The sequence below is a fragment of the Dama dama genome, chromosome 9 (assembly GCF_033118175.1).
Source record: "Dama dama isolate Ldn47 chromosome 9, ASM3311817v1, whole genome shotgun sequence".
In the NCBI taxonomy this organism is placed as follows: domain Eukaryota; kingdom Metazoa; phylum Chordata; class Mammalia; order Artiodactyla; family Cervidae; genus Dama; species Dama dama.
The window spans coordinates 34556828-34583361 of record NC_083689.1 but is presented as its reverse complement, the minus strand read 5'-3'; the positions used below and the strand labels follow the sequence as shown (position 1 = coordinate 34583361).

Sequence of the window (26534 nt, the reverse complement as noted above, 5' to 3'; positions counted from 1 at the left end):
TTGACAGACTGTGATAAGTAAAGGTGTTATGCTATAAACCTGAAACCACTAAAAGATCAAAGCAGAAGTTATAAATATAAGCAAAAAAAAGATTAAATTGGAAGCATAAAAATATTTAATTCTAAAGAAGGCAGAGAAATATTAAAATAAATATTACTACAAAGCAAGCAACATATCATCAGGTCAGTTCAGTTCAGTTCAGTCACTCAGTCATGTCCAACTCTTTGCGACCCCATGGACTGCAGCATGCCAGGCTTACCTGTCCATCGCCAACTCCCAGAGCTTACTTAAACTCATGTCCATCGAGTCAGTGATGCCATCCCACCGTCTCATCCTCTGTCGTCCCCTTTTCCTCCTGCCTTCAATCTTTCCCAGCATCAGGGTCTTTTCCAATGAGTCGGTTCTTCACATCAGGTGGCCAAAGTATTGGAGTTTCAGCTTCAGCATCAGGTCAGTAGACACAGAAAAATCATTTACAAAGTTCAGCATCCATTAAAAGCAAACAAGTCTCCAAAACTTCTGCAGGCAGGTAGAGAAGAGACTCATTCAACCTGAGAAAGGGCATCTATTAGAAAACAAAAACTATAGCTAATATCTTAATGGTGAAATACTGAATTTTCAAAGATCAGCAACAAGAGAAGGAAGTCTGCTCTCACCATGTCTATTCACCATTATACTAGAAGATCTAGCTATTTCAATAAAGCAGGAGAAAACAAAAGTATCCAGTTTGGAAAGGAATGAAGAAAACTGCATTCACAGACAACATGATTATCTTTGTAGAAGATCTATTGGAATGCACAAAAAAGTTCAAGAGCTAATAAGTGAGTTTAACAAGGCTGTAGGATTCTGAATCAGTAAACAGGAATCAGCTGTATTTCTATGCTAGCAACAATCAGTCCGCAACTGAAAGTAAAAATATTATTTCCAATATCCTTAGATAATATGAGATACTTAGGGGTAAATCTAACAACATATATACAAGTCCCATTCACTAGAAACTTATAAAACAGTGTGGGATGAAATTAAAGAGGACCTAAATTAATGCTGAAGCTGAAACTCCAATACTTTGGCCACCTGATGCAAAGAACTGACTCATTGGAAAAGACCCTGATGCTGGGAATGATGAAGGCGGGAGGAGAAGGGGACGATAGAGGATGAGATGGTTAGATGGCATCACCGACTTGATGGGCATGAATTTGAGCAAATTCCGAGAGTTGGTGATGGACAGGGAAGCCTGGTGTGCTGTAGTCCGTGGGGTCGCAAAGAGTCGGACACGACTGAGTGACTGAACTGAACTGAAATGAATGGGGAGACATTGCGTGTTCATAGGTTAGAAGATGTTAAGATATTGTTAAGGTGTTAATTCTCCGCAATTGATCTATATGTTTGGCTCAATCCAGGGGGAAAAAAAAAGAACTCAACAGGCTGTTTTGTAGAAATTGACAAGCTGATTCTAAAATTCATGTAGAAATGAAAAAAAGACAATATAGCCACAACAATTTTGAAAAAATAGAACAAGTCAAGAGATAAAACACTACCTGATTTGAAGACTTCTAAAGCTACAGAAAGCAAGGCAATATGATACTGCTTTAAAGATCAACCAGTTTACCAATGTGAGTACAGAGTCCAGAAATAGACCCATAAGTATATGGTCAATTGATTTTCAATAATATACAAAGGCAACTGGGTGAAGAAAGGATGTCTTTTCCACAGATGGTTCTAGAACAAATGGCTATTCATATGCAGACAAATTTCAACCCATATCTCACACCACATTCAAAAATGAACTCAAATAGAGAATCTAAAGCTGTAAAATTTCTAGAAGAAAGCACAGGAGAAGTGTGTGTGTGTTTTGCCTTGGTTTATGCAGAGATCATAAGTACAATAACAAAAGCTGGACCTACACACGTATACAAAAATGATAAATTGGACTCTATTGAAATTAAAACTTCTGAGAATTAAGACAAGTCAGAGACGAGGAAAACTATTTGCAAATCACATATCTGATAAAGGGCTGTATGCAAATTGTATATAAGGAACTCTCAAAAATTAAAAAATGGGTTAACAGTCAAAAATTTTAACTGGGAAAATATTTTAACAGACTCTTCACTAAAAAGACTGATGAATAGCAAATGAACACCTGAACAGATGTTAAAAATCCTTAGTCATTAGGAAATGCAAGCAACACCACAAATACAAGATACATCTATACACCTATTAGAGTAGCTGGAATTAAAGGACTAATCATATAATGGGTTGGCAAGGATGTAGAGGGCCTTAAACACTCATACATTGCTGTTGGCTATATAAAATGATACAGTTGCTTTAGAAAGCAATTTGGCAGTCCCTTAAAAAGTTAAATACACGCCAATTACAATCCAACTTCTATACTTCTAGACATTTACTCAGGAGGAGTGAAAGCATATGTCCATACAAAGACTTCCAGATAAATAGATAAACATTCATAGCAGCTTTATTTGTAATGGCAAAAAAAACTGGAAACAACCCAAATATCTGTGAAACATGAGTAGATGAACAAAATTTGGTGTATCCATAGAATGGAATATTACTCAGCAATAAAAAAAACTGAACCATTTATGAACACACATGAGTGAATCTCAAAATTGTTCTGTTGAATGAAAGAAGGCAAACACAAAAGCATATGTTCTATATGATTCCATTTACATAAAATTCCAAAAAATGAAGACCATAGTGTCAGAAAATTAGCACTAGTTGTCTGGGGATGGTAATTCAGGTTGAATGGGGGGCAGGAGGGAACCATACAAAGGGGACAAGGAAACTATTAGAAGTGATGACATGTTCACTATTTCAATTATGGCATTGATTTCATATGTGTGTATATATATATTTATATTTGATGCATCATTATGATTAAAAAAACAAGATGTATTAAGGCCTATTAGGTACAATCTATCATACTAAGAATTATTTAGCAAACAAATAAATGTAAAAATCTAACTTTGCCGTTAAAGATTATGAAGTTCTAAATGAGAGAAATTAAGTAGAATAAAAATGTTAAATAACTTTTTATTGCAAGTGGAAGAGGTACCGCTTCTAAGGCAGTGCGTAGTTAAGTGTCCAATGAACCTTCCAGACAATGGTTGCCATGGGAAATCAGAAGTTCATCAAAATCTGGGATACTTGGGGAAGTTTTTCTTGAAAGAAGTATGACTGAAGTTTGGTCTTGGAGGGTTGTATAACATGCACCAAATGTTTGGCTAGACCTAAGAAACACACAATTGCTTTTAATAAATTGTTGGGCTGTTGTCCTCTGTTCAGAGAGTCGATATGTTCAGGGAGTGCACTCTGCCAGTAAAAAGCCAGCCCCTTTAGATGCTGCTGCTGACAACCCTGCCAGCAGGTCACCTTTGTCCCAGGCCAAACACACAGTGGGACTGAAGTCTAAAAGGGAAGAGGCCAGTCAGAAATAGCCCTCTTGTCGGAACTGGGATGTGTTTGTGGGACTGTGTGGAAGCACCTGTACCCACCCATGTCTGGGTGTAGTTATTAGTCCTTCATTTCCCCCAAGTGGTAAACTTGTTCACAGATGTTACTGGAGGGAAAGAAAATGTTTAGTGTTTATGCAGCAAATCTGCTCTGAAGAAACCATTCTGTTCAACTGAGGAAATACCACAGTTATTTTGGTATTCCTTTAATTTTGGAAGTCTGCATTATTTGCAGGGCTGACCAAAAGACTTTTTTAAAAAAATCCACAAATAAACATCAAATTCCTGTTTAATATGGTGGATGTTATTGGTTTTTGAAAAACAAAAGAACAGTCAGTCACTCTTGCACCCAACCCCAAAGCTAGCGGACTTTCTGGTGTTGGCAACCCAGAAACCTCATGACATAAGCCTTATTTTATTTCTGAGTTGGAACATCACCCAGAAAGTAGGCCCTGCACGCAGGCCCTGTCTATTCTTAATGTTTCTAAAGCTGGTAGCAAAGAGTAGACAGAATAAAGCTAAGAGGGAGTTTCCAAAGTTGACCCCTCATCAACAAGCAAGGAATCCCCACCTCAAAAAAAATATTTTTATATCTTTTTAACTTAAGCCTTTCTCAGCTAGATAAATGGATAAAAATGCATTGGGATTCTTTGTTTTGTCCCTCTTATTGCCTAAGAAAATGCATATTGTCTCAGAAAATAAAGAGAAAGAATGATAGTTTATGATTTTTTTCACACATGTGTTATAACCTGTGTCATTTGGCAAACTGAAGTAATTCTAGAGTCAGTTGGAATTAGCTATCCTTTGATTAATTTCAATAAAAGTTGATATAAGCCCCACTCTAACTAAGCATTCTTACTTGGGGGTAGTTTGGAATAAGAGGAGGAGGGGAATGTCTTTTTTCTTTTCCTGGCTTTCATCTTAATTTCCTACCTCTATTGAACTTCTGATCTCCACTTTTTCATCTCACCTTAACTCTGTGACACTAACTTATCTTCCCCTAAATAATACTGCTGGGGAGCAGGGTACAGGGCAGAGAATTTCCTGAAGGTTTCGAACAAAGGGTAAGGATGGGATGAAGTGGATGGAGTACTTAATACTGAATGTTAGCTGTGTTTGTAAAAATACTCCAGACAATAGCCAACAGGACCTCTTTTCGAATAAGGACCTTGCCTCTCCCACACTGCAACTTCCACTCCCACTCTTCAGATCTCCTTGTCCCTTTTTTAGAAGTTTCCTGGTCCCTCAAATCTAATATTCCTATAGAATTGTTTCTCTCTCAAACTTCCCCTAAATCAACACTATCCACCCCTGGTGATGGACACGTTCTATAGTCTGTGCTATACAATCTGTTAGTCACAAGTGCCTACTGAGCACTTGAAATGAATTAAATGTCACATTTAATTTTAATTAATTTCCATTAACATTCAATAGCTACATGTGTGTATTATAATGGTTATTAAATTGGATACCACAGCTCCCAATCATTCAACATTGAGCAAGAGGCCACTATTTTAGAACTGGACAGACTTATTAAAGTGTGTTTCTCAACACAGATATTTTAAAACAGGAATAGTTTAAAAAACAGGAATATAAAAAACAGAATTTTTTTTCTTTCCACTTGCTAAGTATCTAACATAGTCTGTGTCCATGTGCATGAAACCTAGCCATAAAAATACTGGAAACCCATCAATTTAAGCCTTATTATTCTGTGGCCCCAGTCTTGCTCTCTTAAATGCATCCCTTTAAAAAATGCTTATATATCCATTCCGTGCTAGTGTCCAAATATAAATTGATAAATTGTGATTCTGTGTTGAAGTTCCTGACAAATAGCTTCTTAGGGTAGCCAAACAGTGTAATATATCTAAGTCATGGCTTTAAGATGTGCAATTTGTGTTTCTAATTTTTAGAATACACTCCAGTTACATATTTTTCCTTTTATCAGTTGCATCTAAGGAAGTTTGGCATACTAAACAGTAGAATCATGTGTTTGATTCTCAGCTTAATAGACTTTCCTCTCAAAGAACTAAATATGCCTCTGTTAACATTGTGCATCTAATTGTTATTTCTTTTGGTATAAAGAATAAGCTCTGGAGCACTGCAGTTCTTTTGAATAAAGTATTACTTATCCCAAGACTGTAGGTTTCATTTTCGAGTATATATGCCTTCTACAGTCTTTTCTTTAAAATGTTTATTGCAAATGTTAATTTTAAACAGATGGCTTTGTTTTGTGATAGAGTGGATTGAGTATGCATTTAATAGATGCCGTGAACACTTCTCTCCACAAGAAACCATTTACTTTTGAGCCAAAGACTGACATGATATTTCCTCTCTGAAACACTCCCTTGTTTAGCTATTTGCTTGCTCTACTTTCCATTTCTTCTGCTTTTGGGGCCCAGTTGTTCAGGTGTTTCACATAAAAATTTAGCATTTCTATTTGCAAAGATCAGACAAGAATTATACACGAGCCCTTCCTGTTATGCCTAGCATCGCCTCCTTCCAGGGGTGCCTTCCTCCCTGCTGGGTAAGCAAGGTAGCTGCCTTCATTCTCCTGGGTAAAACGTTCTGCCACAGGAACACCTGTTATCAAACTTGGAATTTATTTTCTTTTAATTTGTCAAACTAAGTAAGCTGTGTACCTTTTTCCAGTCAGTATTAACTTCCATCATTAGCATCTTGTCTTTCAAACTTTGGATCACAATGATCAGTCAAATTCTTATTTTGTCACCCATTATGTATACTGATTTGCTTTGAAAGTCACAAATGTCTTTATTACATAGTTTAGTTATAAAAGTAACATAGTCATGTGAATTAAAATATGAACTGAAGGAAAATACAGTATTTTCCTGCAATCCACCACTTTACTGCAATCATTAATCTACTTATTTCCCCATGCATGTTTTCACATAGCTATAATAATAATGTCCATAACAATTTAGTGTCTTAATTTGTAATCATTTAACATTTTATCATGAGGCTTTTCCCTGTTATGACACAGTCTTCTCAAACCTTTCTTTTATAATCATCATTTCAGTGGCTGTTTAATATTCCATTCAAGGGCACACTAATTTATTTAAATAATCTCCTATTGGTGACCATATGAGATAAATCTGATATTTAAGTTTGATAAACAAGGATCTTAAGAACATCTTTGAGCTTATAGCTTTTTAAATATTTTGCTTAACCTAATGGGGTATTATTTATCTATTCCTAGACTATTAATTTGCTTCGATCTATATCTAAAGAGTATATCTGTCTCTATTTATTACTGATTTACTACAATAGTTAAATTTTGAAGCCCTAATATCAGGCATGGGTACAACCAATCAGTGTATTAGGAAGAGATAATTTTCTGCAATTCAAATATATTAATTTACTCAAAATATCCTTTTTGAAAAGTATGTCAAGTACTATTCCTGACACGTTAGAGAGACACCACCCCTGTCCTAATAAATCTTTCTTTATTATGGATGCTGCAGACAAATCTATAGAAAAGATAGTGCTTTGACAGGGACACAGACATACTATAAAAACACATAGATGAGGTTCAATCCTCTCATTCCAGAGCCTTCTAGAGCTTCCTAGAAGGAGTAACATTTAAATAAAGAATACAGACCTAGTCAGCAAAAATGCCAGGTGGGATAGAGAAAGGGTGCTACACTTCAAGCACTACTAATGGCATGTGAAAACCCACCAAAACAAGGGAATGTATGTGGTGAACAACTCACTGAAGGAAAGCAGTGTGCCTGCAGAAGGGCTCACGTGCAGGAAAATTTGAGTGTTTCTTTTGCATTTTGCTTAACATTCATTAGCAATCAGATTTAAACCTTGAAGTATCTGTTGACTTGATAATCCGAGTTTCCTTTCCAGCCAAAGTCATCTTATTCTGATACAAAGCATTGCATTAGAGGGCCCATTATACTGCACCCTTGCCAGCATCAGATGGTATCATTTAGGTTATTTTGATAGCAGGAGGATGAAAAAGATATTATTTATGTTTCTAGCATCATTTCAAGGTCCATGGAGTGAATTGAGGGAAACCCTCAAGGGAAGCTCTATTCAACAAGTTACGCCATAATTCTTTTCCTAAACACTGAAATTCCTAGTGCTTCTCTCTCCTTTGGCTTCACATATTGAAAGCCCATGTTAATTTGTACATTTTCTAGTGTAAAGCGTCACGTATTCTGTTCTTTTTGACCATGAACACTTTATAATAAATTATTTTTTTCATATTGATTAGCAAAGAGGTGTGTCATTAAAGAAATGGGTCACAGTGGAGTAAAATTTTAATTGTGAATGATCGGAACAGTTCCTAATAAGGGTTTCTCTTTAGAAAACTGAAAACTTAAGTGTGAATCGTAGACTTGTAGAAGACTTGGAATGCAGGAGTAGAGAGTAGAAAGAAAGTATATCCCCAAACAATGACGAAATGGTTCCAAATCATACCCCATTCACAACTTTTCCTAGTCTGAACCCTGTCCACTGTAACCATTCAAGAGGAAAGTTGGAAATACTTTTGAAATATAACTCATTTTAAACATCAGATATGAGACCTTTTTTGTTGCATGGCAAAAAATTTTCCAATGTAATGTAGACCAAAAGAATCATGGCTTCCTAAAGGAAAATAAAAGAAATAAAAATACCATTTGGCTGTTAGGTCATACGTTAGTAGGCACAACCTGTACTTGGGGAGTCATGCAGAGTTGTGCTCAGTGAGGAGAATAATAATGCAATTGTTAGCTCCAAAATTAGGTGGAGTAGTTTAATTTTGATTTGCTTATAACAAGCATCACTAATTTCTCTACTCCTATTATATGACATCTGTAATTCACTGTATCAATACTGAGGCAGTCATTTGACTGTTATATTCTGATTCTCCTCCTTCTGGGCACACGGTAGTTATTTTCATTCCTTGTCCTCCTTAAAGCTATAACTTACTTTGGGCAGTAGAATGGGAATGAAAGTGATGTACATCTCTTTCAGATGGGAGCAGTAGGCGGTGGAAGATGGAATCAAACAGGCATGCTTTGAACCATATCTGTACAATAGCCATTGGGAAATGTGGAATTTTGAGAAGTATTGAATGAAGAATTAACTTTTATAATCATAGCAAGAGGAAAACAGACAACTACAAATCAGTTTTTTCTAGCTACATGTTACCTGCTTTGTGGAAATGCTGCTGCTGCTAAGTCGCTCCGACTCTGTGTGACCCCATAGACGGCAGCCCACCAGGCTCCCCCGTCCCTGGGATTCTCCAGGCAAGAAACACTGGAGTGGGTTGCCATTTCCTTCTCCAATGCATGAAAGTGAAAAGTGAAAGTGAAGTTGCTCAGTTGTGTCTGACTCCTAACGACCCCATGGACTGCAGCCTACCAGGCTCCTCCGTCCATGGGATTTCCCAGGCAAGGGTACTGGAGTGGGGTGCCATTGCCTTCTCCAGTGGAAATGCTAGTAGCCTTCAAATGCTTCCCGAGTAGTCTGCAGCCACATCTGTTGACTGCCCCTGTGCCATCTGCGATCTGCTCTGTAGCCCCAAATCACCATGGCAGTGAACACAGTAGCCGCTCTTTTAACAACGCACGGCGGAGCTGTTTCTATTGTCCGGCAGCTGCTGGGTCAAGATGGCAGTGTCAGAAGCCAATGACGATGCCACCCACACCAGAGCTCTGACTCTTGTAGTTAATGCACATGACCCCTCACGTTGTCATGTAAACTTCTAACATCTGATAGCAATGCCTTAAACTCTCAAAAATACTGTTTGCATTAGTTTTTTTTTTTTTTTCCTTCATTTTTTATATTACAGTCCTCTTTGTCGAGCTCAAGTATGAGATCATGGCGGCTAGACCACAGTTACAGACATAAATGGGGTTATGCTCAGACTCATCCTTATCCTCTCTGTCCTGGCACTGAGTACCCCCAAACAACCCGATGCATCTAAAAGATTGCTTCTTCTCTTCAGATAATTTCTTTCCAGGGAGTCTTCCTAGGCCCTTTTGAACACAGTGACTTAGACTCAGCCTGTCCATCCTCCACATTTATCTTAAGGTGATCATTGATCAGGCCCAAGATGTGTACTCACCTACAAATACTTTTCAACCTCGAGAAGTTGCTTTGATTGTATTGACAAGGATGTTGTGGATATAAAAAGATTCTGAACTAAAATTGAGTTAGAGTGAAATGGAGACAAAGAAAATAATTACAATACCTGGACACTTTCCATTCTACTACTTTGCAAGGCTCTGTTTGTGGAATTCCATCCCTCTTGGATACAGGATAGCTCATACAGCCCCAAACCTACCTCCTTCTTCAATTCTATTCAAAGCAGAAAGTGGAAGGGAAGGACAAGAAATAGCTTTCTGTTTCCACACCTCTCTCCAAATCAAGGAGGAAAGTCCTTGCCAGATGCCCTCTAACACCGTGTTACCCAAACTGTGGTTCTCACATGACACATGGTTCATCACCTGGAACTTAAAGTGCAACATTCCAGGTCCCATCCTGATTACTGATTTGGATTCTGCATCTTACCAAGATCCCCAGATAATTCTTACCCATTGTAAAGTTTTAGCAGCACTGCCCTTTATCAACTTTTTCTAATGTCATTTTAGCCAGAACTTGGTGACATAGCTATCCCCAGGTAGAAGGGAGGATGGGAAAGTAATCTTCCTTTTTAAAGCTTCTTTGGTGGGAAAGAGGAAAGGGAAAATGAAGCAGGGAATAACTTTTGGTGGGATTGCTCCTAGGAGCTGCCATGATATTTCTCTGGAGAAGTGGTTATACAGAATGCCACACCCTCTGTCCTTCAGTGTGACCCACCGTGACTCTCTGAGTTCATGTAACCTATGAAACCTGCCCAGAGAAGGAAGCACTGGCCTCATCAGTAGTATTTTTAACAGCAAGTTGAGACTTTATCCATGTGATTTTGAAAAGGCTTCTTGTTTTTATAATCTTGAGGTTTGAGAGTTCTGTCTAACCCATGGAAATTCAAGGGAAAAATATTAAAGCTAGCATAATTGAAGAGAAGGTGAAAATTGTAAAATAGCAGGTTTCTTTTCTTTTCTGGTTGGTATGAGACTTTTTTTTCACTGAGAGAAGCTATTAAAATTTATTTCATGTACTTTTTTTTCTTTCTATATTAGTTTTCTGGCCTTAATGAAAATTTGTTAAGAAAGCTGTTTATAAATATGAAAAAGATGGCTTAGAGGGTTTTAGTTTAATTTTTTAAAATGAGAATTGTGCTGTTTCAGTGTTGACCCATTAATAATCTAACTCTTCTTAATTATTTCATAAAGTAAAATTCTAAGTTTTCCCATCATTCCAAGTAATAAAACACAAGGATAAAATGGCCCATAGAAAAAGTAATAAAGGAAAAATGTGGAAGACCTCTCAATCATGGGACAAGGACCTTGTAAACTCAAATGTCAGCCCATTTTGGTTTGTCTTCCTAGTGATTATGTGATGATTTATGTATGGTAGTATAGAAATGAAAGATGTCCTTTTTTGTCTCAAAATACCTCTACATACTCTTTTGAAGCCTCCTAAATCAGTGATCTTCCCCCACTGGTTATTTAAAGGACATTTTGAGAATCGGGTTGGGCTACATTCCTAACCTTCCCAACCGCATCTTTATTTTGTTTCATTCCATGGAAAATGTATATTCCTAGTGAACTCATTCTCCTATTGCCTTACCTGTTTTATATGATAGAATAAATTGGGTGTAACTCCAAAGAAACAAAAACCTTTCAAGAAAAAAGAAAAAAAAAAGGAATCTTCAATATGGAGATGGCTGCTTTATTTCAGAAATGCTGCAGACACACTCAAGAGCATGTCCTTGAATGCAAAGTACAAATGAGTCAGTGGTCGTGTACCGACGAGCAAAGAGTTGGAGGGCAGGTCAGTCCTTATAACACTTGGCATGTTTTAGGTGCACATAGTTCTCATCAAATTGGCTGGGAGGCCCCAATAGAGGTCTCTCGGGAGGCTGTGGTGCCCACTAAAACAACTGTGACTTTCAATAAAAATTTATGCTGTGGATGCCAAAACAAACTTGTGAAAATTGTTCACTTTCAGGCGATCTGGACAAAATCCTGAGGAGGGCTGGAGTCACCATTTAAAAGGCTCTCTATAAGAGCCAAGAGAAATGTATCCTTGATTTATTCGAATACAGGTTCTAGTAAATGGCATATCTACAGTCAGCCAAATTTGTATTTCATACCTGGAGCCTGGATTTGGCTCAGCCTCATTTTGCCAGTGAAAACAGTGAGGCTCCTTCGTCCCTGCTCTCTGAGCCACTAAATAGAGATTTTAGGAATGGGGTGAAACTGGATCTCAAATTTAAAGATTTGGTGATTAATTGGAGGTTCAGGGGAAGTCTTGTTTTCGTTCTTTCAGATAGACTGTGTTCATTGAACCAAGAGGAAAATAATATTTTCAACAAAGCAAAAAAAGCAAGTTTGATTACGAAACTGGAAGTCTTAAGGAAATATTTTTTTTTTTTCTTTTTGGTATTTGAATTTCAGATTCTCGTCAAATGTGAGTCGTAGTCAGTCTGCTTAGTAGTAAATCAGAATGTCACCACTTGACCTTGGCAGAGTTACCTGGTAATGAGGATGAAAGGTGTATGGAACAATTTGTGTCTGAGTCACCAAGTTTTCCTTCAACAGGACAAATGTGTCATCTGTTTTGTCACAGCTGGTCTTGAGCAATAGAAGCTGCAATGGCCATAGAGAGGAATGGGAAGGACACCAACCTGCAGGTCAGAAGGTGATATGCACACGTAAGTGTACTTCTATAAATGCACAGATGTTCTGAAAGAATGCACAAGAAACTGCTAACAGGTTGCTGCTGTGGTAGGTCCTGAAGTGGGAACCTGGTGAGTTAAGGGTGGGGAAAAATATTTTTTGTGTGTATACCCTTTCTTCATTTAAAATTTATATATATATATGCATATCTATATGCCCCTTTAAGAAAATGAATAATAGTATCCAAAGACAGAGTGAGGAAGAATACATATGAATGTGTGTGTTTGACTCTTCATTAAACTAGGTGGATCATTCTCTCCCTCCAGACCTTAGAAGCCTCTTTTCTAAACTGAAGTGGGCTAGAGTTTAGATGGTTGGATAGCATCACAGATTCAATGTACATGACCTTGGGTCTGGGAGATAGTGAGGGACAGGGAGGCCTGGAATGCTACAGTTCATGGGGTCGCAAAGAGTTGGACACACCTTAGCGACAGAACAATAAAAAGAGATTAGACTAGAGACATAGTTAATATTTGTTAAATCAGGGACTCCACAATTATAGAAAATAAAAATCTTCATCTGAGTCTGACAGTGGAGAGATATAATATATGTAGTTTTTAATAGCAATATGAATCAAAAGCAGTATCTTACTAGCCATAAAGTTCAAAATTCAGTGGTTATATACTGAGCAGCTGCTCTGAGAAGGAGCACTCAGGAAGTAAGAGGGGAAGGGAGAAATTGCTTCTCACTGGGTGGAAGCTGTGGGGGACTAGTGGGCAAAGTGTCTAGTAGTCCAAAGGGCAGTACAAAACAGCATGTTCATGGGCATAATGCCTTAAGACCACGGTCGCCTAACTGGAATTATGACTTCACAAGAGCCTCTGTCTGTCTTTTCTTTATCTAGGAGCAAACTGTGGTGTGTCTGCCTTTGACCAGCCCAGTTGATGATGTCTTATTAGTTTCCTATAACTGGGCTCTATACTCATCCCTCAGGGTCTTTGCTTGCCCATGCTTCAGACATCTCCTAGCTTTATTCTCGCCCACTCTAATTCCATTACAGCTTTCACCAGGGAAGACTCAGCTCACTTCTCTGGCCCTGCACTTTCTCTAGCTGGTTTTTGAATGGCAGAAGTGATTTCACCCTTAGTCATGTAAGACTGAATGTCTGCCACCTAACTTGGGCCAGAGGATGTGGAAGACAGCCTAAGCTTCAAAGCCCATCAGGCCAGACCTACATTCACATTTTAAAGGTGTCCTCACTTGGCCATAGAAATATGACTCAACTGCTTAAAATCTCCATGCCGGCTGCTTCATTTGTAATGTAATCCCTTAGTTATGCACCATGAGTCTGGAAAGATCTGTTAACACAGGTTCTTCTGGAAAGAAAGCATCCTCATTTGAACACATGGGGAATCTAGAGCACAAGCCTCAACCTTGGCACTATCGACTTTTTGAACCAGATCATTCTTCGCTGTAGAGGGCTATTGTTGTGTGTTGTAGGATTTTTAGCAGCATCCCTAGCCTGCACCCTCTAGATGCTGGTAGCAGTACCCCAAATCCATATGTGACATCCAGTAAATAACTAGACATTGCCAAATGTAGTGTCTCTGGGGGTGGACGTTTAGTAATCGCCACAATTCTGAACACTGATTCAGAGAATTATCTTCCTATCAAGTTTCATTTTGGTTTGTACAGAGTCAGACTAGGGTGGGTGTCTGGACAACATTGTCTTTTTCTGATGTTCCCTCCTTTGTGTCTTCAATCCAGCTTCATTAGGCACCTCGCTAGGGCAATGGGGACATGGTTGCCGCAAGAGTTCACTTAAGGCTTTCAGAATTCAGCCTTGACAAGGCAAACAAACTTGGTCTTGCTGATATTGACTTAGGTAAGGCTTTGACGTGTTTTTACTGTAACCAAGTTTCTATCTTGGTGAAGCTCAGCAGGAAAGCAGGGAATAAGCAAAGACAGAAAATTCCAAGAGTCATCTCTCTTCTTTCTTTCTAGGATTCAGAATACAGTGCTTCCGGCCAACCAGCTGCCATCTCTCTCTCTCCACTCAATCAGACTGGTGATCAACAGCATCCACTCAGGATCTATAGGCTGTGACTTAGGTTTTGAACTCTTCTTGGATTGATTATATTTATAGTCATCAGGTCTTGAAGTCAGTCTGAGGAGTTTGTACTCTCAATGGGGTGGTTGAGAGAGGAGAACATTTCTGTGTGGAAGGGTGACAGGGTTAAGTGCATCAAAGTCATTATGGGTGATGGGAACCAAGGAACACTCCTAGATGAGTTGATCAGGATGGCACTCATGATGTTCTAAGATGATCCTCCAGTGAGAGAAAAGGCTAAGAACCAGACGATAGGCTAGAGAAACTGTTTAAAATGAAAGGAGATAGGAGGAGAATGGAGGCAGTGGCTTAGACTCCTCTTTATCAAGAAGAAAGTAGGTACCCACAACATAGATTGGTTTCTTTTAATTAATTTATTTTAATAGGAGAATAATTACTTTACAATATTGTGATGGTTTCTAGCCATACATCAACATGAATCAGCCACAGGTATTCATTTGTCCCCCCTGCCGACCCTGAACCCCCCTCCCACCTCTCTCCCCATCTTACCCCTCTAGGTTGTCCCAGAGCACCAGCTTTGGATGCCCTGCTTCATGCATCAAACTTGCACTGGTCATCTATTTTACATATGGTAATGTATACATTTCATTGCTATTCTCTCAATGTTTTTAAGACAGAGAATGAGACTCTGACAGTGGAGGGTAAGAAGCCAGAAGAACAGAAGAAATTAGATGTGCTAGAGAGGAGACACCAGCCAGGGCAGCGAAATTTCCAAGAAGAAACATGCATCCCCTGGAGATCTGTGGAAAGAATTAGAGGGAATCCCCTCATAATTTACTGTTTTCAATGAAGAGGCTAAAATGCCCTTCATAAAATACACATGAAAAGGTAAAATAGTAGACTGTTATCAGCCAGGAACACTCTAATTTAAAACAGCTTTGGAAATCTGTGGGTAATAAACTAGTGATTAAGTATTTATTAAACATTTATCGTTCACGTGCCCTAAGAATTTGGACTTCTGCCAGTTCTCTGGAAAGGCAGAATTATTTCAAAATGTTTATATTATATTAAATAGAAAACTTTGAATATTAATCTGGACTTAACATCTTGTCACTTCTTGTTATCTTCAGCCAAACTGGTCACTGTTATCTCTTATAACAAAAAAGGTGTGTGCCCAGTTTAGTGGGTGAACGTTGACTGAGTGCCTGGAAGTGACAAGTACTATGTTTCAGTCCTGGCTTGGTGGCTGTTGGGAAGAAGGTGGAGTAGCAGGGTGGGGAGCTGAGCCAGGAAGCCTGGAGGGCCAGAGCTATGATAGTCCTCCAGACTCACAGCTAGAACCTCGGGCCCTTGAAACAAGGAGGTTTTACAGCACAGTATATACAAAATAATTTATTATTGGTGGAGTACTAGATATCAATACTGAAGAAACATCCTCTGTCCTTAGGAAAGGGGACCAAAAGAAAGAAATCCTTCTCTTTGCCCTGCCAATGTTTTCACTGTGTCAGAGATAAAGCAGGGGAGTCCTTTGACTAATTTTTTATTGGAGTCTGAGTTTCAATCTGTGGCCCATAAACAAATAACTTAATGTCCTCAGCTTAGATGCCTCATCAATTTAAAATAGACCAATAATATCTTCCTGCCTGGAGACAGTTGGCTGCGCTGGATGCTATTTTAAAGCCCACTTGAGCTCTAAGAATTCTAGTTCTGTGATAAAGCCGCTCAGATGCATAGAAAATATGTTGTGTTTATTGCCCCTTTTTAAACAAGTCCATTTTTCTCTTGAACACAGTTAGGGACAATTTACTGTGCTTTTTAGTTCTGGTAATTTAGGAAGGGTTTCCATGGTTTCTGCGGTCTCCTGGTCAGTTTTTCTGTGCATCAGCTTGACGATAGATTATCTGAGGCCAACATTGTCAGCTCTTTGGATGAATGTCTCCCAGGCACGTATTCCCCCAAGGGGCAGTAAAAATTGGCTTGGAGGGTGATGTAATCTTAGATAATACGTTGGTTTGTAGGCCACCAAAGGGCCGCAATACACAATCAGATATAAGGCATATCTATGGTATTAAAATTTCATGGTGATGAAATCCAGGAGAATTAGAAAAAATATATACAAAAACACTTGGAAAGTGAAAGTGTTAGTCGCTCAGTGGTATCCGACTCTTTATGACCCCATGGACTGTAGCCCGCCAGGCTCCTCTGTCCATGGAACTCTCCAGGCAAGAATACTGGAGTGGGTAGCTATTCTCTTCTCTGGGGAATCTTTCCAAACCAGTGATCGAACCCAGGTCTCCCACAATGGGCAGATTCTTTACCATCTGAGCCACCAGGAAAGCCAAAAATACTTGGAGGGGGAGTAATAATAATAATAAATTTTAAAAGTGTTGAGAAATACTGCCCTGGGCAAAGAGTCCTGAGGGAAGGTAGGGTTATAAGATCTGTTGTGTTAGGATCCCATCAAATACAACACATTTTTTTTTTAAGTTTTCAAAGTCTATATTTAAAGTCTATCTTCCCCCTTTCTTTCTAATCTACTACAGGACACATTTTGCAATGTTCTAAATTTAGACATTTCCAAATTTACTTTACGTAAAGACTTTTCTTTTAAAAAAAAAATTATTTATTTATTTTACTTTACAACATTGTATTGGTTTTGCCATACATTGACTTGAATCCGCCACGGGTGTACATGTGTTCCCCATCCTGAATCCCCCTCCCAACTCCCTCCCCAAGACTTTTCTTGTGACAAAAGCCACATCTTGAAAAACGACTGTCTCTTTGGAGGTCAGACTGTTCTGTATGGCAGTCTCTAGCACAGAGGCTATGCAGGAGACAGAGGAAGGAGAATTGCTTGAGTAAGAGAAACACACACATTTCAATCCCAGATTTCCTTTGGGTTAGCCTTGCAATTAGGGGAAAGCCCAGGAAAGCCCTGGAGGCCCAGTTTCCTCATCTGTAAAAAAAAAGGGGGGGGGGGGCTGCTAATGCTTCCTGCTGCAGCGTTCTTGAAGGTTTTTTTTTTTTTTTTTATTAGTTGGAGGCTAATTACAATATTGTAGTGGTTTTTGTCATGCATTGACATGAATCAGCCATGGATTTACATGTATTCCCCATCCCGATCCCCGCTCCCACCTCCCTCTCCACCTGATTCCTCTGGAGACGACTGATGTCCGGTGGTTTGGTGCTGGCTGTTTCTGAGTTAGGCAGTAAGGCAAGGTGTAGAAGAAGACCGTAACTGGCTAGAAGAGGACATGATGCCAGTTTACCTGTTTTGCCAAACTTCACAAACATCCTGTTTAAGTTCTTGCTGCTGCTGTTAAAAAAAAATAAATTTTTTTTTTCTTCCACACAGCATGTAGCCCCTGCCCAATTTAAATAAACTCAGAAGGGCTATCAGTGACTTTCAGAATTAAGATTTGGGCTTTGCATCAATCAAGAGACATCAGGACAGTCAGAGATGTCAGCAAGGAGCAGCGTTCCTCTTAGTCTGTAAAATCACCGTGATTTATCCTTTTAATGAAAAAAAAAGGGGGGGGGTGGTGCTTGCTGAGGCACAACAGCTGTGCTTTTATGAGGGGAAAGTAAGCCAGAATTCCTTGTGGTGGGGCTGTTGCCACAAGGGGTCAGTTCTGGATTATTGGTTGAGGCTGGCATCATCCTACAGTGACACGAACTTGACTGTACATCAAATAGCTTGAAATAACTTGCAATTGTTTTAGGCGAGGAAAGCTCAAGCAATACCAGACTTGACTAGCTCTGTTTAAGTAAGGGCTTCAGTATTTTTGATCTGAGGTTGACTTGAATGTCTGGAGTGGGAACAGGAGAAGGGTAACACCATTATCTTTAAGTGTGCGCTGGTTTTCTGGTTGCCCACTTAGCACATGTGAGCAGTTTAACTGTCGCCATGAATCAAGGGCTTCCCCCACTCCCAAGGTTATAAATAGAGATGGATAAATATTTTGGATCCATCAGCCTCCAAGTATTCTTCAGATGTTTTGGGTTCAACCAAACAGAATACATTGTGCTGAGCACATTCTCCCTTGATTTTTTGAGGATTGTGTATGATTTATGGGAAATGGAATCCATATGTTTCTGCTTCATTTACACTTAAATCATCAAAAGATTGTGTTGTAAAGCTGTGTGATGTCCAAGATAGCTTTTGAGCTTGATTTTTTAAAAAAATAAGCTGCTTCAGAGGTTTTGTTCCTTTAAAAGTTAGAGAGGGAGAAGAGAAAGAGAGATACCTAGGAAGCCCTATTTAGCCAAGATGAAATAAATTTGAACACCAGGATGTTCAATTTAAGCTGAGACTACAAACCGAAGAATCTCAAGTGAGTCCAGAACTGGGGAGAATACAAAGGTTCCTCTCCAGTCACTTTGCGAAGCATCTCCAACAAATGCAGAAAAGCAGTTGGCCACTCACAGCCCCACTAAGGGAAGGGAAGGCTGTGGCTGCATTGTCAGTGACCCAGCTCACTCATGTGCCCACTGCCACAAGAGCTGTGGTTCTCAGGCCTCCTGAGAGCAGTCCCTCCCGTCCAGATAAAGAACTCTTTGCCCTATTTTAGCATGGAAATATCTGCTCTCCTGGTGTTTTCCCGGGGTTGTCCTGTCCCAGGCCAGCATTTCCTATTTGTTCTTCTGCCATCTGGCTCAAATAGCTGGCCACTGCACTGAATACTGTGTGTGCATTTGGGGTGGTGTTTACTTATTGGGCAATTTCTTTAGAGAAATATCTCATTTAGCTCACAATAGGGCCAAGAAGGCCTGCAGTTTATATAAAGTAAGAAATGTGTTAACTAGGGCCCTACGAGTCTGTAAGAAGCCAAATGTAAGACTAAGTTTTCTTTCCCCATCTCAATATTTAGTCACTGACATAGCAGCTCTTTAGTTATTTTAGGTATGCTTTATCATCTACGTGTGGAATCTTTTGAACAGTGTTGGGTGAAAAGCATCCAAATTAGGACTATTTTATGTGATAGTATAATTGAGATATCTTTAAATCTCTGTCGAGGACACATCTGCTCATCTCTAGAGCATTATCTAGTGTTAGAATATGGAACTTCATTATCCAGTGAGGTCTTTAGACTGTGTGGTCTGAAGTTATTTCAACAGAATTAATAGTCCTGTGAATTACCTGTATATCCCAATTTAGTTATCTGGGGGTGAAGGAGAGGATTTTGGAATCTAGAAGGTTAGAATTTTCTCCCTAATTCCTCGCCCTAAGGAACATTTAATAAAATGTTTCTTAAGTTCATCATCCAGTGGCAACTGCTGTTAACATTTTAGTATATGTTCTTTAAGCACATGTATGTGGACATGTGTACATGTACACATACACAGAGTTTAATGAGATCATATTTATTCTGCTTTGTAGCTTCTGTTTTTCATTTAGACACATATTATGGACTTTTTCCTAGGTTAGTAAACTGTTTCACCTTATGAGTTTTTAATATTTACAGAATTAGAAAATAATAATTTCTTAGGATTGTACCATGATTAGCTTAACATCTCAGAGTATTTTTAAATGTAGGGTTTTAAAAAATATTTTAGAGACATTTTTAAGTGTTGACCTTAGTTTTTAGCAATGGTTTCTATATCTTAAGACACCTTAGAAAATAATTATCTTCTACCTCTTGCATTTTTGTTATATTTCAGACCAACACACCCTTTGAGAACCATGGAGAATACCCATTTCCTTTTAGAAGAGGTCAAGGTTTCCTATTTTTAAACGCTCTAGAAAAGATCAATAGGATAATCAGTATTTTTTTTTTCCTTCTTTAGGAAAAAAGAAGTGTTTCCCCATTCCATTGCCAAGAGGAGCCTTGTGGCTTAAATCAACCTGCATCCCTTTTTGTGATGCTTAGTCTACTGGTAAAACTCCCAGAGTCAACTCCAAAGAAAGCTGAGGTCCATACCTATTTTGCCATCTGTTTCTGAGTTTTTTCTCCCCTTGTTTTGGAGTTTCCAGTCTGTTACTAGAGAACTCAGTCCTGTTCGTTTTGTTGACAGGTTGCCAGGATACATCCAGGCGACAAAGGCAGGGGTTCCTGTCCCTGGCAGCCAGCCTCGCCTCCTAACAGAACTCCTGCACGAGGGGAGGTGAATCCTGGATCTCCCATCTGTTCTACTCCTGTTTCCACCAACTACCCCACCAAGGAATTCAGCAAGCCATGACAAAAGCCGAAATAGAAAAATAAAGAATGAGTATTACAAGGTGAGGATCCCAGAAGTGTGTTCTTTCTCTGTTGTCTGGTAGCTAATCTGTCTCAAGTCTTACCTTTCAACTAGCAATAATGCCCTTAGTCTCTTCCACTTCCTTCTCACCACTATGTAGTGATATTTGCTTGCTATAGAAAAGGAATCCAAAGAAAAGTAACCCGTTCTTAAGTTAAAAAGAATAACACTCAAGTACTACTAAACAAATGAACAAATATGGTTTTACTTCATTGGATAATTTTGGCAATAATGTGAATTATGAATTAAATGTTTTCATTACTAAAAGAATCAAATTCCACTTAAGGGGGTGATGTTTAAAATTTTCTTCAAAGAAAAGTTGATAAAATATATTTTTAACATTAATCAGAATTATATCGCCCAGAAAGTTTCCTCACATGCCTTCCAGTCAATTCCCCTTTCATAGGCAACCACAATTCTCATTTCTATTACTATAAGAATAATTTGGCTGTTGATGATGAGTTCTATATGAGTAGAAGTATACAATGTATATTCTTGTGTCTGACTTCATTGGCTCAGAAGAATATTTCTGAGACTGTTCCTGTTGCTACACATATAAGCAGTTCAATTCCTTGTGTAGATGAGTATTATAACATTAAAGAATTATTACACAAGCTGTTTATCTATTTTCTTATTAATTGATACTTGGTTTGTTTCCAGGTTGGGGTTCCTATAACTAAAGCTGCTCTAAACATTCTTGCACAAGTCTTTTGGTGGACATGTGTTTTCATTTACCTTGGGTTCAGACCTAGGACTAAAACTGATGGATGATAGGGTAGATGTATGCTTAACTTTATAAGGAATATGAAATGATATGGCACTGTGGTTATAATTTGTATTTCCTTCATGACTAATGTAGTTAAGCATTTTTACACGAGCTTGTTAGAGACTTGTATCTCTTTTTTGTTAAGTATATATTCATATTTCTTGTCCCTTTTAAGTGTTTTTTCTTTTAATATCATCTTCATTGATATATAATTCACATACAATAAAGTGCACTCATTTAAGTACACAGTTTAATGAGTTTTGACGAGTGATCTTATCCATTTTACCACCAATGATAAAATATAAGAACATGTCCATTAACCTTTGTAGTTCATTCTCTGTCCACGCAGCCAGTAAGTAATCACTGATCTACTTTCTGTCACCTACAGATTAGCTTTACTTGTTTGGAATTTTATATAAATGAAATAATTCGGTATATTCTCTTTTGCATATGACCTTTTATCTGGCATAATATTTTTGAAAGAGATCTGTCATTGTGTGTGATTTGTTCATTTGTTTTGTGGAGTAATACTCTGTTATATGAATGCATCATAGTTGTTTTATCCATTTATCCATTAACATGTGTTTATGTCATTTGTAATTATTTAGGGATAGGATGTCCATGTTATCAGGGGGATATAGATTTGACTTTATGAGAAACTGCCCAGTGGTTCTACAGAGTGGTTGTAATAGTTCATACTCCCATCAGGCATATATGAGAGTTTCTGTTTTTTTCACATCCTAACACTTGGTATTGGTAACTTAAAATTTTTTAGCCATTCTAGTGTGTGTATAGTGGTACCTCTGTGGTTTTAATTTGCATTTTCCTGAAAAATAACAGGAAAATGCAAATTAATTTTTTGTATAATTTACTATTATTTCATGAGCTTATTGATATTTTGTACATTTTCTGTTGTGAATAGTCTATTCAAAGCTTTTGCCTGTCTTTGGCAACCCATGTTGGGTTGCTTGCCACATATGTGTCAAATATATGCACTGCAAAAAATTCTTCCCAATCTGTGGCTTATCTTTTAGTTTTCTTAATGATATTTTTTAAAGGATAGATGTTTCTAATTTACATGAAGTAAAATTTTAAATTCTTTTATGTTTAGTGCCATTCAGTTTTTCTGTCTAAGAAATCTTTGCAAATATTGAGATCATAAAGTATTTTCCTATAGTTTCTTCTAGAAGCTTTATAGTTTTAGTTTTTATATGTAGTTCTGTGATTCACCTTGAGTTAATTTTTGTGTTTGGTGACAGTAGATGGTTGATACTAATTTTTCTGCTACATGAATCCGGTTGTTCCACCATTATTTGTTTAAAAGATTTTCCTCTCTTTATTGAATTATCTTGGCATCTTTGTCACTATGAATTGACCACATATGTGAATCGACCATTTATTTCTGGACTCTATTCCATTACATCAATCTAAACAAAACTTGATAGGATTCTAGTTGCACTGATGTCTTTATTGGCATCATTAATTTTTTAATAAGCCAGTTATCTTGGCTTGTGTGTATGAAAGTGTTCATCGCTCAGTTGTGTCCAACTTCAAAACAGATATACAAGTTGAGTGCTTCCATGACTGTTTGCCAGTGGAACCATGCATAAGAGTTTAAATCAGGTTGGGCATCCTGTTTTTTATGTTTTCCAAATCTCCTCCTAGATAGTAATCTGATCTTAAGCTATTCTGTAGTAAGCCAAAACCAAAAATATATGGTTATAAATTTAATCAAGAATGATAATCCCAGTAAAAGGGATGCATTTTTTTCAAACCCATTTATACAAAATGTGGCTTGAACTTAATTTTCATTCATGCATTCATTCAATAACTTATTGTCTACTGTTTTCCAGACACTATTCTAGACAAGGAAAGAGGCGAGGAAAATATTTCTTTGTTCATACTTTCTGCAAGGAAACAATATTTATAATCTCTACTCTAGTGCCTGTTTAACAGTGTATATCTCACAATTACAAAGAAAAAAACCTACACCTGATAAAATAAACATTGGACAGAATATTTTTATGCATTCCTATGACTTTACAGAGAATTATCAGCACTCAGAAATTTACTAAAGAAAAATACTTTCTCGGGCTTTTCAAGTTTGCTATCCCTGTCATAAAACATCCATTTCTTTTAAGCCCGAGAATGTAAACTATCCCTTCTGTCCATTTGAATTTTCCAACCTATTTTAGAAATTGAATCTTATGTATTATTTCTAAGAGAAATTTGTTCAGAAACTGGACTTTAATATGGCCATTTCTTCTCTGGATTTATATAATTTAAATGAATATTGTTTTATTCTAATATTATTATTTTAAAAAATTTCCCCAAACTCCCTGGTGAATGAAACATTTTTAGGAGTTTTGCAGTTCAAGAGATAAATTGTAACTGGTGAAGAATGTGAACAATTCCAGAGCACCCTTCCTGAGGCAGCAGAGGAGATTCCTGCGGAGTCTTAAAGACACAGAGAAACCTTTTCTAAATAGTACAGTATACAATATATAGTACAGTATACGGCAGGATGCACTCCCAGTGTTGGGGCAACAGGAAGGGAAATGTAAAGGGGGCGCACTGTTAGCAGGTTAAAAGTGATGACAACTGCAAATAGAATGTCCAGAGTACAGTGCAACCAAACATTTATTTCAGAGAATTCTAAAAGAAAGCCCATGGCGTTCTCACAAACAAAACTTAGGATTGCGGTTGCCCCGAGTGCTATTTTGTAAATTCACACTGATGAATAACTGGGTGTTTCATTGTTAAAATGGAGTTTTCTTGTTGTGTGCTCTAATTCAGAGGTTAGAAAACTTCTCCTATAAATGGCCATATAATAAATAATTTAGGTCCTGTAGTCTGACTGTTCTGCTGTGGTAAGACAAAAACAATCAAGACAAATACACCAATGAACAAGCATGGCTCTGTTTCAGTAAAACCTTATTTACCAAAAAAAAAAAAAGATGGGCAGCTGGCCAGGTTTGACCAGGGAGCCCTAGATTGTCAACCCTTGTTCTAATCTTCAAGGAATTCTAATGAAATATTTTGCAAATTTGTCCATTGATGTATAAAGAACCGTGGCCTTGAACCTGTTCTTCCTCTGAGTGCCCGGTACTGTGGGGCTGTCTTCAAAGAAGATATGACTTCCAAGGAGAATTAAGCTCTCAAAGTCATCTGCATTCAGAATGCATGTGGTCAAAAGAAACAATACATGAATAAGCTCAGCTCAGGAAAACCTAACTTTGTTTCTCCTTTAGTTTTCTTCCTAGTCCTACACCCAGTACACGCGTCACCTAGTCACAAAGCCGCCTCTGGTGTGCTGGTCCAGCTCTGTTCTTGGGAGGAGCTCTGTGCCATAGATGCAGATAGCTCATTTCTTGTTGAATAGCCTTTACCATGAGGTTTAGGGCTTGGTTCCGTACACAGTCCTTGGCTGGATTCTCATTTCTCTTGGATTTGGTATACAGGCAATCCCTCAAGATCCTTGGGTAGTTGGGTCCAGGACTTCCTATTGAAACCAAAATCCACGGATCCTCAAGTCTCTTATAGAAAATGGTATAGTATTTGCATATGACCTACACGCATCCTCCAGGATACTTTTAAATCCTCTCTAGATTGCTTGTAATACCTAATACAAAGTAAATGCTATGTAAACAGTTGCCAGTGTATAGCAAATTCAAGTTACGTTTTTCTAAAACTTTCTGGACTTTTAAAAAATATTTTTGATCTGATGTTGGTTGATTCTGCAGATGCAAAACCTGAAGATACAAGTGACTGACTATAGTTACACTTCTAAGCCCAGAATGATAATTCCTTTAAAAAATTATTGAAATATAGTTGATTTACAACGTTGTGCTAGTTTTTAGGTGTAAAGTGATTCAATTATACATATATTCCTTCTTTTATAGTTTCTTTACCCTTATAGGTTATTACAGAATATTGTAGAGTTCCCTGTGCGATACAGTAGATCCTTGCTGGTTATATATTTTATATATAGTATATTAACCCAAAGCTCCAGATTTATTCCTCCCCTCATCCTCACATTTCCCCTATGGTAACCATAAGTTTGTTTTCAAAATCTTTTTTTTTTATTTTTTTTTATTTTTTTTTTTTTTAATTTTTATTATTATTATTTTTTTTTTTCCAGTGGGTTTTGTCATACATTGATATGAATCAGCCATGGATTTACATGTATTCCCAATCTGTGATGCTGTTTTATGAATAAGTTCATTTGTATCCTTTTTAAAAATTAGGTTCCACATATGAATGATATCATACGATATTTGTCCTTTTTTGTCTGTCAGTTAGCATGACACTCTCTAGGTTCATTCATGTTGCCGCAAATGGCATTGTTTCGTTCTTTTTGATGACTGAATAATATTCCATTGTATATATGTATCACATCTTCTTTATCCATTCATCTGTTGATGCACATTTATTAATAGGTTGCTTGCATGTCTTGGCTACTGTTAATAGTGCTGCTATGAACACTGGGGTGCATGTATTTTTTCGAAGTATTGTCTTCTCCAGATGTATACCTAGGAGTGGGATTGATGGATCATATGGTGGTTCTATTTTTAGATTTTAAGAAACCTCCATACTGCTCTCCATAGTGGTTGTTCCAGTTTACATTCCCATCAACAGGGCATCTGGGTTCCCTCCACACCCTCTCCAGCACTTATTGTTTGTAGACTTTTTGATGATAGCCATTCTGATCAGTGTGAGGTGATAGCTCATTGCAGTTTTAACTTGCATTTCTCCTATAGTTAGTAATGTTGAGCATCTTTTCATGTGCTTTTCTGGCCACCTGTATGTCTTCTTTAGAGAAATTTCTATTTAAGATCTGCCTTTTTTTATTAGATTGTTTATTTTATTAATATTGAGCTGCATGAGCTATTTGTATATTTTGGAGATTAATTCCTTGTTGTTTGCTTTCTTTGCAAATATTTTCTCCCATTCTGTTGGTTGTCTTTTCATTTTGTTTATGGTTTCTTTTGCTGTACAAAAGCTTTTAAGTTTCATTAGGCCTCATTTGTTTACTTTTTTAAAATTTTCATTACTCTAGGAGTTAGATCCAAAAAAATTGCTGCAAAATACTAATCCCTTGAGTTAGTATTTTTAGGAAGATTAAACAAAGGTTAGATGCTCAGATAGCCCTAAGACTTGAAAAAATACCACAAAAGTAGCTTTTAATCCTTTCTCTCCAAAAGTCCTTTTCTGTTTTTATTCTTCTGTTTAATTAATGGGCTTGATTTTTG

General features: G+C 37.7%; 1 protein-coding gene across 1 annotated transcript in view; it reads left to right on the top strand.

The window, feature by feature from the left end:
* The first annotated feature begins 1340 nt into the window (after positions 1-1340).
* LOC133061320 (zinc finger protein 474) overlaps positions 1341-26534 on the top strand; it is a 73305-nt gene continuing 48111 nt past the window's right edge. Inside the window, exons 1-7 of the mRNA XM_061149331.1 lie at positions 1341-1613; positions 12156-12240; positions 13973-14090; positions 14210-14316; positions 14834-14907; positions 20064-20189; positions 20292-20496. The gene's annotated coding sequence lies outside the window, so the exon portion shown is untranslated. The remainder of the gene's footprint in view (positions 1614-12155; positions 12241-13972; positions 14091-14209; positions 14317-14833; positions 14908-20063; positions 20190-20291; positions 20497-26534) is intronic.